Source organism: Micropterus dolomieu, linkage group LG11 (genome assembly GCF_021292245.1).
Source record: "Micropterus dolomieu isolate WLL.071019.BEF.003 ecotype Adirondacks linkage group LG11, ASM2129224v1, whole genome shotgun sequence".
Classification (NCBI taxonomy): Eukaryota; Metazoa; Chordata; class Actinopteri; order Centrarchiformes; family Centrarchidae; genus Micropterus; species Micropterus dolomieu.
Genome location: NC_060160.1, coordinates 9,521,801 through 9,533,556, shown reverse-complemented (window position 1 = coordinate 9,533,556; position 11,756 = coordinate 9,521,801). Strand labels below are relative to the sequence as shown.

At 40.1% G+C, this 11,756-nt stretch overlaps 1 protein-coding gene across 2 annotated transcripts in view; it reads left to right on the top strand.

Moving 5' to 3' along the window:
• The first annotated feature begins 303 nt into the window (after window positions 1–303).
• slc7a14a (solute carrier family 7 member 14a) overlaps window positions 304–11,756 on the top strand; it is a 22,977-nt gene continuing 11,524 nt past the window's right edge. Inside the window, exon 1 of one of the 2 annotated variants that reach the window (XM_046063085.1) lies at window positions 304–366. The gene's annotated coding sequence lies outside the window, so the exon portion shown is untranslated. Of the gene's footprint in view, window positions 367–579; window positions 819–11,756 lie in introns of those variants that run through there. The other variant, XM_046063084.1, reaches the window with a different exon arrangement.

The window sequence follows — 11,756 nt, the reverse complement described above, 5'->3', positions numbered from 1 at the left end:
TCAAGGGATATTGTGGGCATATGGTGGTGATAATTCTTGTGTCATAGTTGGATCAGTGTAAATCACGGGGTGGGCTGAAACAACGACGTCCGGCCAGCTCGGTGTCTCCTGGCCGGTCGATGGCTATCAGGAAACAAACCGGATGAATGAGACACCGTGTCGGCGGTCACATGTCGTGCAGCGGGCTCCTAAATGATTTAAAGCTTTTGTTTTTTTTTACATCATCAGCCTCACCCTCCCTCCTCCCCATCCCTCCTCCCGCGCTGGCTCTCGCTGATGCACCGAGCAGCAGGGAGATGCTGCTGCTGATGCTGGCGACCGACTGCAGCATCTGACATGGGCATCCTTTAATCCGGCCGCGCCACAGTGAGTGTTTTTCTTCCACTTTTCTCTTCCTCTCATTCTCTTCTTATCACCAGCTAGATCACCCCTCCACCCCACTCCTCCACTGGATCCCCCTTCACTCCTCCTCCCTTTTTTATTGTCTTCCTTTGTGCAGCTTTTTTTCATGAGCGATGGCGCATAACGCAGCGAAAACTGTGCGTCCCTCGTAGAGGTGGTTCTTTAGTGAGTTCGGTGAGAGGACGGAAATGTCGGGAATTGCTCCCTTCCTGTATGTGCACCTCACCTTAGCGGTGCGCGTCTTTGCGTGACAAAGAGAAAGATAGAGAGGGCTACGGGCGGGCGTCGCTTCTCCCACCGGACTAGAGCTGCAGCAGGACACGTTCGGAGGGTCTAGAGAGGACAGGAAGAGACAGAGGGGCGGCGTGGAACTCGACAGAAAAGAGGGTGGGACGTTCAATTAAGTGTTTTTGCAGGTGAGAGCACGTAGTTATTAGCTATATAGACTGTGCTTAGGGGTGTCAGAGGGAGATGAGAGAAACAACGATGCCATCGTGAAACTTACTGTCTTTATGCTCAGGAAATGAGAAGGAGAAGGAGGAGAGGAACGCTTTTGCATGCTGTGATAGTGTCGAGGTATAGAGTTGCTTTGCTATTGTCAGTCCTCCTGTTACAAAGGGGTAGTATTATAAACATTCATCTAAAATAAGCTTTTTGCAAGGGCTGTCTGTATCATAAAGATTATGATTTATCAGCATTATCTGGCTCTTGTCACATTCTGCTCAGCAAAAACAGTGAGTCCTATCTATCTATCTATCTATCTATCTATCTATCTATCTATATATCTATCTATCTATCTATGTCTGTTTGTCTGTCTGCAGCCCCACGTCAACAGTGAGGCAACACACTGTGATGCTGGATGCATGTGTGTGTGTTTATGTGAGGACAAGAGCACTCAGACACTGAAAGCCTCAAGCTGTGGAACTGGGCTAATCCCTAATGACATGGCCAGTTCTCTCTCTCCCTCCCTCCCTCTCTCTCTCTATCCACCACAAGGTCTCTCCTCTCTCTTTTTTTCCTCCTTTATTCTTTCTTCCCATCCCTCAAATCCAGTTGTGATGACGTGCTGTCCGTGGTGCTGAAAACAGTCATCGGCAGATCGCTGTGCTCAAGCTTGATGGGCCGTGTCAGCGCTCAACAGGTGCCTATTACTTACCACAAGAGACAGCTGCAGAGCAATGGAGAAAGTTGACTTCAGCTTTAATTCAATGACTTTTATGTGGAGGTTGTGTTTGCAAGCTCTGAGCTGTGGGTTTTTGTATGAAAATATTGAAATATTCAGTCTGCAGAAAGCGATTAAAGTGTCGACATAGAATTATTGATAGGATACAATTTAAACAAGTGATCATTTAAAGCACAATAGGAGATTTAGGTTCTTGGCTGGCAAAATTAGAACACTTTTTCTGCTGTGTCAACTATATATTTTCAAATTAATTTTTAAATTTAAGTAAAACTCAAAAATTCAGGAAATAACAAAAATGTTCTGCATCTCCCATTGGAAAAACTATGACATGCATGAATACTGCTTTAGTTTTGAAAATACAAAAGCATTTAAAAAATTTAAATTGTAGCCTCCCCTAGTATAGTACCATACAAAAGAATAGATGTGAAAAAGAAATATAATGACGATGATGACGGATAGGGTGAAAACAACAACAATAACAAGTAGAACCAGAAGATTACATAACTGACCAATTTAGCAACTGCATTTTGCCTTCTTGCATATCCATCACATACTCAGCCCCCAAGATATCCGGGTCTCACATCAGAGGACTCAGAGTCACATGTAGGGCCACACCACCGGAGCAGCTTGAGGTGCAGTGACTTGTTCCTTTCTCAGTGGCACTTTGCCAGGACACAAATATCGTGACTGCCTTTTTACCATTGCATTAATGTAACAGTTTTTGTTTTACATTGGCTGAATATTTTCACTTTGAGGAGGTGTTGATTTTGTGATTCACTGTCTGGCAGAGTTTCATTTGGTAGAGATAGCACTGAGAGATGACAGGAAGTGAGGTTTAAAGATGCTTGAAAGGTCCCCAGCTGGATTTGAACAAGGGAATGGTTGGTATCTTATCCCCTTAACCTCAGGAAGAATTTTGATTTATTTAGTTTTTTTATATCACATGCACAAACTAATAATGTTCCTTCAAAGTCATAAAATAATTAAAAGATTGAAAGTGTAAAAGCTTGCTAACTACAATATGTTAGTCCAGCTGATGATGTAGTAACACATAGTGTTGTAGTACTGGAGACCAGTCTTGGTCTTGAGGCCGGTCTTAAGACCACTTTTTGAAGGTCTTAGTCTTGTGTCGGACTTGACCCTCTTTAGCTGTTAATTGCTCCACTATGTTCACCAACTAGTCTCTAACTGCAATTGTCTGGTTGGTGATGAACAAGTAGTGTACCATGGCTTTTCCCTTGAAAATAGCTGCCTGTTGCAGCCATAAAACGATGCTATGAGAGCGCTGAGAGTGAACTAAAACAGTAAAGTTTTGCCGGACAGCTTCACAATGAGCTGAAACTCACGTTCAAGCTCCATAAAACTGAGGGGAACTGCAGATTCAGGTGATAATTGTCTGTAGTTTAATCAATAAAGTGATGCCTTTCACATTGTCACATTGTTTTAAAAGGGCTATATGTATTTTTCATTGAAAACACTAAATAAATCTAATTTTTACTGCTTTTTGTGAATGGACTGTAGCCTCACTTATAAATGAAGCGCATGCCTGTTTTTTGTTGTAGCTTGCAACAGCCACTATACTGCTATTTATGTGAAGGTATCGGGTCAGGATGTAGCTAAATGTGCGCTCCCGAGCCTCTCACCGACTACAGCGACAACACCGCAGCTAACTACATGCAGTCCACTAACACCACAGAATGACCAGCTCCCAGCACAACACACATTCCAACACAAAATCCAACATAACCTCCACGTAAGAATAAAAAACAATACAGTTTTATGTGCTGAGATTTAGATGATGTCGGGTGAAAACAGTCAATATGAGAAAGGCTGAAGTCACTGAGTCACGTTAGCTCTCCAGCTAACGCTGAGCAGTTGCTAACGTTATCAGGTGTAAAGTTAGTATAGCTTTCCACATGACTTCACCAGCTAATGCGACCCATATTACTATCCTGTTTACCACCAGTATTATGTCAAAGTGATGATTTAGCCTGCAAGAAATGATGTAAATGTACAAAGCAAACGTGGAGTGATTTGTTCATACAAGTATGAATTAGTTCAACCTCAAGCTGATAAAAATATTAATGTAACGTTGCAGTGGGAGTTTACCTGAGTCTCCAGCATGTTGTGTGAAGCTGGCTCCCTGTCTGTCTATAGCTGCTTTCACACTGTTGGTGTTTCCGCGTTTATTGTGGGATTTCTGTGAAAGCGGTTGTATTTTGGATTATGTTCCCTCATGAGTTCAAGCCTATGGTTCAAGCATGTATACGAGCACGTCAGGTTGCAATCTTAAAACCGCACCGCTAGTACATATTTCCTCTTTAACAGTGTCATTTGTTATTATAAAGATATTTATTATAGCTGCTTAAAGTCACATGCCAAAATTGTGAGAGTAACTATGTGTAACTGTATAACCACAGTATTTGTGAAATGCTACTGTGTGTGTGTGTGTGTGTGTGTGTGTGTGTGTGTGTGTGTGTGCGCGCGCTTGTGTGCGTGTGTGTGTAATAGATACAAGACAGACACTAGAGAGAATTAATGTTTGTTTGAGAAATGGTAATGTTTATGTCTGTTTGGAACAATCAGACAGATAGATGATTTCTTCATGGCAGTTACTTTACATTTAGTGGTGTCATTGGTAAAAAAACAAGTAAAATATAGGTGTGACTCATGCAGCAGAAACACAGACACGGACATACATACAACCATAATATATTTATGAATGGCTGACTGGTCTCCACCACCCTTTCTTCATCAGATGCTGCTCAGCACTGACGTCAGTGAACCTGCCTGCGCATAAAGGCTAATATAATCAGAACCTCACACACAAACACAGACACACATGCACACATTGTCTCTTTGTTTGCCTCTGTCAGTAGCACACACACACACACACACACACACACACACACACACACACACACACACACACACACACACATCTGGTCATTGGCTCAACAGGCACAAAAGAGAGAAAAGAGGAGGAGAGATAGATAGAAAGAGACTGAAAGAGACTAGAGGGCTAGTGTGTGGGAGATGGGCGGCCATGATCATTATCATTACAATGTCATCTGATCTCTGTTATAAATCTGACTGTTGTTTCTTCCCTACAGGTGTATCAATAGTTTTGGATGTCTCCTGTGATTTGGAGCACTTTATAAACAAGATGCACAAATCAACAATATTTTTAAAAAGATAGTCCCATTGAATATAGTTAAACTACAACAGTCCTGATGTGATAATTAGCATGATGTATTACTTTTTTCAAGGCAGCAATAAACAGTGTGTATACTAACCGAAATAAGTCTTACAGGAGGCAATAAACCTCTAGTAAAACAGACATTAGGATGTTTAAATTGTGGTAAACAATGTGAATATCCTATCCTGGTCATCAGGGGGAGGCAGGAGCGGATAAAATTTTCACTGCCAATATCCTTTCTGTGGGTTGATTGTGAAACATGATTATTTAAGAAATTGTATAGGATTTTTTAAAATTGTTGCAATGAAGCGTATGAGAGAGGACCGGAAACCCAGTTACATCTTGCTAACCTGTAGCTTTCCCATATAATTTGCAGTAGTTACTATGAGGTTCTCTTTTTCCACAAAACGAGGCTGCTACAATGACACCTTTATATTCTCACAAATAAAAAGGCTAAAAACTTCACACAAAATGTACCTTTGGATCCCCATTTCATGGCATTCAAATTTTTCTTGACTTGTACATTGTACATTGCCATTTAGAGTTATTAAAACAGATACGTGTACTCTACAGTATTTTAATGGCTTCATTTACTTAGATCAGTCCCAATATTATTATATAGCATACTACAATAAATATACTGTATATATAGATATGCATTTATCACACATTAATCTATTTGAAGGCAATGAGAAATGCTCAGCAAATGAGCATTGTTACTTTTCTTGACATTTCACGCTAGGAGGGAAAAAAAGAAGCTCGGGCTCTTGGTGCACTCTAAAATGCTAATCCAAAAAGTTGTTGTTGGATTGAAAAAACTGTTGGTGGACAAACACTGGAGTTCAGGGAGTTTTATCCATTTGGTTACCATGGTAAAGCACTCCAAGGTCAGCCTCTGAGAAGAGGCAGAGAAAAAGAAAAACACAAAACAAACAACAACAGAGTGCAAAAGGGAGGAAATACACTTGACAATGGAGAAAGGGTAACGAGTGAATGTGGAACGATGAAATAAAATTGATCATCAGCAGTTTGAACATTGTGAGTAGTGCACACAACAGGCATTCAATAATTTCCTGGTAAGCAGTATAAGCTGAAAAACAACTCCCTGCGCTGTAGGAGAAAGACTGGGAGGATAGAGTTTTAGAAAACAGAAAGAGAGAGTGGAGAAGTTAGCGAGAGTGACGACAAATAGATAGATACTGTATATGTCTCTGATGGTTTATGACAGATGAATTTTCTTTGAGTCAATGTAAACCCAAGACAGATAGCGATTCTCTATCATAAAAGCTCTCTCAGATCCTGCAGTAGGACAATACTGGCCACAGCTTGGATGGGGATTAGCAAATCAGATCGATAGACAAAGTACTGTGTGTGTGTGGGTGTGTGTGTGTGTGTGGGTGTGTGTGTGTGTGGGGGGGTGCTTTTGGCAACCACTGGTAATATTTACTTTCTCCATTATCTCTCAGTGTCACCAGTATTTTGTGGAATTGGAGGTTCTTGTCCAAGAATTAGTCAGCAGGATATGCCTGAAGTCTGCAGCCAAAATCAATGAGCCAAATTTAGTGCCAGGTTTTAAGCCTTGCCTTAGACTAAATGTCTTCAACTGTGGTTTATAAAACTGGCATCAAGTTGGAGTTAAGTCTTTGAGTGGGCGGAATAACCCTGCTGTTTTTTTTAGAGCTTAAGGCTATACAGACGGAGATGTCATTGATGTGGCTGGTTAGCCAAGGAGCCAGAAGGAGTGACACTGTTGTTTTTGTTTATCTTGCAGTATGGAGTCAGACCCAGTGTGCTTTAAGCTTCAGGCTCCCACTGTGCTGCATTAGGGCAAGATAGATGGGTTTGAGGCAGGCCTAATTGTGAGTGAACCTGGCTGGCTGACAGGTCAGTCATGCAGAGCAATTTGTCTGGAGCCTGCCACCATTGTCAACAGTTTCCAACTCCAAACATATAACAGATAAGGATGATACACCTTCAACGGCAACTCATTTCTTGTCACTATGCTCCAAATATAGAGTACACATTGACATGTTTAAGCTCAGTGATAAAAAGGAAGTAAGTCAGAATCATTAACAAGCCAGAATATGAGCCAGTCAGTCAGTAAATGAGCAAACTGGTCAGACAGCCAACTGAGTGAAGCAGAGGGACATCCCTGTTTGTGTTTATATTTATCTATTACCAGTTCCAATAGTGTCCATCAACACATTACACTAATTAGTTAGGAATGACAGTGTTCTGGATAATATGCAGTCTGCCATTTATTTGTTTATACCAAATGTAGACTTTCCAAGACTTGTTTCTATGTTTTTACTTAATCTTAACAACATTTCACCTGTATCATTTACTGGCACATTGTTTATTTGGACTGTGTAGTGGCTGTTTTAACATATTCCATGTTCCAAGGCCACTTAGTCTGCAAGCATCTCCTCAGTTGCCTTGTGTTCCTTTTAATTCAGTGAACCGGTACTCTCACAAGTCCAGGAGGAAAAGGAAAATGGCGTATCAGGATTTAGATGCATGGCAGGTGATTCTTATCTAAGAGTTGTATAATGATCCGATGGTTTACTCCTATTTACACAAATTTAAACAAAATAATGTGGTCAAAAGCTTGTTTCAATCCAAATTTTACAAACTTCTCTACATCTTAGTGCCATGTAGTAGCTAGATTCAAGCTTCATGCTATGCAGCAGGACATACAGTATAGCATCAGAGTCAATCACATACCTCACTAAATAGATTTGAAAATAGAGTTTATATCATATCATATTGTATCATACTGTATATATATATTATGTTGATTGTGGTGAAAAGCATGGTTTTACACACTGGTCCGTAATCTCCATAAGGGTGAGACTGGGTTGACATTTTGTGACTGTAAAGGACATAGCATTTTATTTACATCATTCTCATACTCCCAAAATCCATTCAGGGAGCACTGGTTTAATGAGACCTTGCAAAGCTAATACTTTACAACTTCCTGGACCTTTGTGAAATATACAGTGGATTAGTGGCCATAGATAAGAAGAAAATTTAATTAATACATGACTCAAACAGATTTGGCTGGATTAGAACCTCCAGTGGCCCCTAGGGATTAAATCTCAAAGGGCCCCCAACACATCAGGGTTCCTTGGTGTTTCATTTAATATTGTCCATGATGTCATGTCATGTTTTTATAACAACATTTATATAATTTCCATGTGAAATAATTTGTACGAATAGAAGTTAAATACTGAGTTTTTATTCTCTAGAACATAAGCCTATTCATCTTGTCTTTCAAAAAGCTCCTATCAATCAATAAACCATTAACGGCTCTCCAGAGGAACATGGGTGTTAATCAGTTACTGTAATCACTTTCCCTTTACATATGGAAAGGACACTTTAGCATGGTAGGCCTATGGGTGCACACCAAGGACACTCTGCTGGTCGGTTAGGCAATATAGATACTTTGACATTGGTGAATCAAACGAAGAATCTATCAGTAAATTACAGAGCCAGTCATGCAGCCTGCTCAGTAAAACTAATGTTAACATCACAATTCTGTTTAAAAATCAGTCTCTGAACAGTTTAGACAGACAGGGATAGGTGAAGTGCGACTGATGAGTCAGACAACGAAGTCAACCTGGCAGGCGGCAATTTCTCTTTTGTGTCGAATGAGAAATCCGATTCATTAGGCTTGTCAGATAGGGATACTGTGGCCAGTCAGCCAAGGCATTTAATCAGCCAGACAGTCGCCAAAGTCAGTCAAGCAGAGGAAAATGAATTTAGGCTCCACATCTCCACTTTATAACCAGCCAATTACTGCTGATATCTGTAAGACTCATGAACTAGACCTAGAATTGTAATGGATGGGTTTCTGTGTGGTAAATATGTTTCTTTGGAAGAAATGGCAAGTGTTGATGAGGCATTCTGTTTCCTTAGTGTTAACACAATAAAACTGTCAGGTATTTTACCTAATAGAGCACAATGTTGAAAATCAAGTTTGTTTCATACAGTGATTACAATTTGTCATGAGGGAGACATGAATGTGTCTGCCAAATTTACTTGAAATCCTTCCAGCAGTTGTTTAGCCATTTCACTCATTGCTAAAGTCATTAGGATTCCTCACCTGGGAACCTGTGCAAATTTTTGTGCCAATCCATTGCAGAGCTATTAAGATGTTTCAGTCTGGACCAAAGTAGTAAACCGACACAAAAGCAGCATCCCAAAGCAAGACTGAGTGAGTGAAAAAGAAGAAAACAATTTACATAGTAAGACAAATGTCCCTGACTCAGGTGTTCTTTGGAACGATGATGAATTAGCTCCTTACTGTTCTGTCTGTGGACTGTCAGAATGGGGCCAGGGCCACAAGCCAGGTTTGGTTTATGTAGGGGCTCGGGCAACGCAGGCTAGTTGCCAGGTTGGTTTTGAGTGAATCAGAAGAGCACTCAGCCTTATTAAGCCAACGCAGCTCTCACTGTAGATGCAGTGAGAGCTCGATCTGGTTATTCATCCAGTAATTCAGACGCAGCAGGGGCGGACACAGAGACAGGCTTAGTAATGGCTGGTTAGACGCAAGGATAGATGTTCTGACAGCTCTCTTATATGAAGAGGAAACACACTAATGTTAAGATGCTAGAGGTGGTGGTGATGATTACAATGACAGGGATTCAAATATTGATCTTTAAACGGCAGCACTCTGGCAGAGCAGATAATGGGTGTTTGTTCAGCACTATAATATTGAAGAAAAGATCTGGTTTGAAATTCCATTACACTGCTTGTCAGTGTGAAACAGGGCTGCTGTAAACATAGCAGCGGTGTATTGCTCACACACTGGGAGATGAATCATTTTTCAAACCTTTTTGTGTTTTCTCTCTTTCTAATGTTTTGTTCACATATACGCTTATATTTTCAATGGCTCTTTCGCTTGTAATGAAATGGCAAGAGCAATATGAGTAATTCCATGGCTAGATGTTTAAATAAATCTGAAATGTATTGCCTGCGCCCACACTATTAAATAATTCAGTAGATAACGTCGCCACTGGCACTTTAGCTTGTGCTCCATAGAGAGGCTCAGAAGAACAGCACTGTGCCTGTTTCTGTCTTGTTACCAGAGTCAGGGGATGGTACACCATATACCAGATGTTGCCATTGGAGTTCCATCTGCTACTGCGTACATTGTGGGTAATGTAATGAATTATTAGCGCTAAAAAAAGTTTGATTGTCTCTGATATCATTTTAAGTGTTTCTCTGATTAGCTTGGCTTAGCATAATGTCAACACACAGTTCTGAGTGACAGCAACGCCTACAAGTAGCTCTGCTGGTAACCTGAAAACCTCATGGTGATGACAACAAACAAGAGCCAGGCCAGCTGTGTCCCCCTGCTTCCAGTTATGCAAAACTAAGCTAATCTCTTGACAGCTCCAGAGTGAGATATTGATCTTCGAATCAAAATCTCGACAAGAGAGCAAATCACATATATATTCCATAATGCCGAAGTATCATTTATAATGTGCCTCCTCCAGCCACTGCAATGTTACTATAAATGAGTGTGCACGCACGAGTGATGCCCTGCAAGCTTGCGCACATTTTTTTATTTCATTAACAGAAAATTAGAAATGTTTAATCTTCATCTGGAACAATATCTGACTTCAATTATACACAGTGACAAAGTATGATGGGATTCACTTGCCTTCTTTTTCACTCAGTAACTGTAGTAGATCAAGGGAAATTAGCAAAATGCTTTAAAAACTGGATATGTTCCTGGATCTGCACCAAAACTATGTACTTGTTCCTTGGCCTAACGTTCTACTAAATTTCATAGAAATGCTGCTAACTACACAAACAATTAAAATTAAATAATGAGGTTACTATCATTCCAGACTGCAGTGAGTCAAACCCAGAATCGTTGTTGAGTAACCTAAAATAAGTCCTTCATATTCTAAATTATATTTATAGTAAAACACATTTGGTCTGTCTGTTTATTTATTCTTGTTTTGATATTTTATTTTTCAGTTTAGTTTAATTGTAAAGTTTAACTGTAAGAACCCTGTAACTGAAAAGTTCTAGATAAACAAGTATTTATCACAGGACAGACTGTTGATATTATGTATTATGTAAAATTGTAACAGATACTCTGTGTCAACTCTGTTTCCACAAAGGTTAAATGTGCTTAAACTAACCTTTATTCCAGTGAGGATTATTCCTAAACTGAAGTCAGTTCTCCAGCACAGAGCAGATGGTTTGTGCAGCTCGGTTTTGTTGATCTACTGTTCAAAGAGTTTGCACAGGGCGGCTGGTGGTCCCTTTCCATGAAAGTGGGCAGAGAATATTAATAGAATATTAACACGTAACAGATGTTTTGAAAAACATGCTGCTTGCATGATTTGATTTGTGATACGGAATGATGAAAGGTTGTGTGCGTGTGTGTGTGTGTGTGTGTGTGTGTGTAGAACTTAATACAGATAGCATAAACACAACAATCTCAAACAAAACCCATTTGTCCCAAGCTGCCACTTTTTGAAGTTTGTGAGGAGTCTGATTGGATACGTGCATGCATAGGTATCAATGTCTCGAATTAAAGCTATTAAGGTCTGTCTAGCCATTCCATATACACTCTCTCTTACACTCTTTCTCTCTCTTACATACACATATGATAAAGCCAAACCAGAGGATCAAAGCTTGGTGCTCTAATGAAAAACAGATTTGCTATTTTTCAGTCTACTCATGCTCCTCATCCTTTCCTCCAAATGTGTTGTACTCCTACTCTTGTCCTCCACACACACACATACACATACACCCACACCGACCCACACACACACACACACACACACATACACGCGTACCTATCCAACAGTGCACCGTCGGAGTAAACTGCCAAGTGTGGACCTGTGTTTCCAGTCCTTTTGAAGTAAAATAAATATAATACAAAATTTACTTTTACTGTCTTTTAACATAATATTACTGCAAATTTGCTTTTTTTTGCTTTTTAAAGAA